A 3,686-nucleotide genomic window follows, 5' to 3' on the forward strand; every position below is an offset into this window, starting at 1 on the left:
CTCTTTCTCTCTCTCTCTGTATATATATATATTTATTTATAAAGTAAATCCACTTATCCACTCATTAATTTTTAGCACTTATTAAAAATTTCCGAAACCACTGGGTTTATACAATTATTTGGCAGGTGTTTATGTTATGAATTGTGGGTACTCACATAGAAAATGTTTTTCGAAATTTTATTTTGAATTTTATTTTAATATTTTAACATTTTCTTCTAATAACTTATTGAAAGAAATATTGGATTATATTATGTTCAAGACCATTTTTTCAACATCAAAATTTTTTTAAAAAAATTAACTTTTTAGTGACATTAGTTTTAAGTCCATTTATTTTCCCCCTTAATTTTAACAAGTTTTTCAAAATTAGGTTTAAATCATAGTGCTGCAGACCATACATTATGGATGATATATTTTGATATTCTTATTTATTATATTCACATTATTTTGTTTTTCCCAACGTATTCTCATACGATAAATTAGTTTCATTTCTTTTCTTAATCCTTTTATCCTTTTTTTTTTTTTTTTTTTTTTCTCTCCTCCCAAAGGAAAAAGATGTTCGAATGCCATTTTTTTATTATGAGATGTTCACGTCGTTCAATGTGTTCTTTTATCTCGCATCCATTTGCATTCTGAACTTTAATGGGCGATGTTGTTTCTGGATATTTCAAGGTATTTTCATTATTTTTGTTTCTCAAGATGCTTCTAGCCCGATTATTGTAAAGCATATTGATTTTAATTAACTTTTGATAAACTTACATTAATCTAAAAGCATGGTTGTTTTGATTAAAGGATTACAGAATCCTTACAGAACAGCAGAAATACGTGAGGATGTATCTCTATTTTCATCCCTTTCTTATCTGGTTATCACACATTTCCCATTTCTAAAAAATTTGAGAACTTCGGAGATACATGATTCTACAGATGAGTGGAGTTGGTACTGAAGAAAAGAGCAGTAAGTTCGATTGCTAAAAAAATAATCATGTTGGATGGCTTGCTCTTTGATGATAGATGAAGGTGTGGATGTGGGCAAAAGGAATTAGAGATTGGCCACATTGTTAGATGGAAGCCTAGCTCTTTGAATAATTAAAAGGGCATTGATGGTGAGTGATGAAGACTGCAAGGAATTGTTTTTAAATATATCGTATCTCTATAAGCAGGAGTGGTACGCTACGTCTCCAGGAGAGTTGTCGAGAAGAGTTGCCCCTTGGTGTTCCGGTTAGTAAAATACACAATGTTTGGCCACATAAAAACCTGACGATATTTAGATTTCAGAGGTGGTCAGGGTGCATTTCTTTGCTGATTTATATGCGGTGACATTTCTTAAGCGATTAAAGTTCTGGCTGGCATAGTAAGTCATGGTCCAATAATTTGCAAAGATTCAAGTACTTTGCTCAGCAACAGTCTGAAACACTTAATATGATAATAAACTTCAGTACATAGCCGAATTATCAAGGCTTGGCACCTATGGTACTACTTGTGATGGGGGGGGTGAGTTATCATCTTATGAGTTTTAAGAATTTGAATGTGGCACTGTTCTTGTTCAATAGAATACGATTTGCTGGAAATATTTATGAAAGACACTTCGTTATTGTAATACCATTGGTTGAATCAACAAATCTTGATAACAAGCAACAACCATCCACAAACAATGGAATAAAAAATAATTTCTCCTGCATAATGTCCCAACCCCAAATTATGCTTGCAATGACTTCAGCAATTTTGAATAATCATTTTCTTTCTCTTTTACGCAAATAAAACAAAAGGAAGACAAAACAGCGAAAAAGATTTACAAATATTATTAGGGAAAAAAAAATCAATAAAAGATATTTCGAAATATCCAAAGAAAAATCTCGAAATCGATAGAAGTGCTATATTGAAAATTCAATATAACTAATAGCATAAAAGTGTTAATTTGAAATGAACGTTAATCTTATTTGGAAATTAGCTATTTTATTGATTTAGATTATGCAAGTGAGATATAAATTCCATTTTTAATATCAACCTTCCGTCATTTCTAATAAAAATGTCAACAAATTTTGAAAGAAAGATGCCTATAGATATTCAAAAAATATCTGAATGAATATAAATATTCAAAAATCGTACAAATTAAGCGGTGAATCTTTTCATAAATTAGAATGTCTAATAAAAAAATTTAAAGTGAAATATGTTATGGATTGGTGCACATTTTCTGTGAAAATGTTTTGAAACAATTTTCAATGACTAACTATATTATAAAGGATAAAAAAAAAAAAATAAGGCATGAACTACGGAATCTGATGAAACTCAATTGAGGATTGCCGTTGCGTACGGAGAGCACAGAAAGCTTTTCAATTTTGTGTTTTTAAGAAAGAAATTCTTCGCTTTCAGATATCTTTATTTTAAATTCATATTCGAATACACACACATTTTTTTTTCAAGATATTCTGAAATGGAATACCTAAATTCTAAATGTATATATTTTTTCAATTTCGATTTCAAATGTCCTTTTCCATTCTTTTTTTTTTTTTTTTTTTTTTTTTTTTTTTTTGTAATTTTCCTATTTGAATTTTCTATTGAACCATCATCCCTAAATGTTATTGGTTTTTATTTATGATCCCTTGAAATGTATTTTCTGCTAGCTTATTTTATCTACTTAAGCCTACTTACTTTTTCCTTATCTCAACATTTTTCGGTTTGTCATCTTCCACTTTCCTCCCCCCACCCAGCTTTTCTTTTGGTGAACAGGTTCCGAATGATTTCATGCTGATGGAAAATTCTTTGGGGAAACGAAAAATAGATTAACAATTGTATTGCATTCATTCCAAACAACGCATAATGTCCTTCCATCTTTCTTTCTATAGAATTTCGCTTGGTATTTTTTTTAAACATTTGCAAGTAGAATGATGACATCTGAAAGCTGTTCTAAAATTATGGACATCTGTCCAGTTTCTTACATAGATTCTGTCATTGTAGAACATCATACTCATATAATATCAGATGAAACGATAGAGATGGAAAATCCTAATAAAGACATCGTGCATTTTTAAGATACTTTTCAATATTTATATGCAGATTGTACACTCTAATCGGGGTTCAGTAGTTAATTTCTAAACTGATAGAAATAAACTTATACTTCTAACTGGATAAGTGTTTTAAACAATAGACTTATAAACTTATGCCTATTGACTCAAACAATGTTTGAGTCAATAAGTATAATGCTCAAGGAGATACGAAATTTAAATTTTTATACTATCCCTCAATCTTATTTGTCATATTCAGTAAAATATTCTTCACATTTTAATATTTCAAATAAAAACATTCTCATTCTTTTCTGATTAAAATTAACTGATTTATAAAGATTCGAATACCACAATTTTAGATGATTTACGTTGCTGGATTCAGTGATCTTAAAGAATCGTTTGCTAATTGAAATTATAAATTAACATGTTATTATTTTTAGATTCTTCACTTCAATAACTTCATGTAAGGAAATATTTACTATTATTTCAAAAAGAAATTTTTATAATAAATTATTTGCTTAGAACAGATTTAAAGTAGCCTATTTTTCAGTTATTTAAACCTTTGCATGGCAATCTTCAAAGAATTTTAGGAGCTTTATTTTGATAAGCTGATCTTCTAATATAAGAAATCGAATTCGATAGTTAGATGACTTATTTATGAAATAAGACCCTCGGGGGGGGCACCTC

Source organism: Argiope bruennichi, chromosome 1, assembly GCF_947563725.1.
Source record: "Argiope bruennichi chromosome 1, qqArgBrue1.1, whole genome shotgun sequence".
NCBI classification, from domain to species: Eukaryota; Metazoa; Arthropoda; class Arachnida; order Araneae; family Araneidae; genus Argiope; species Argiope bruennichi.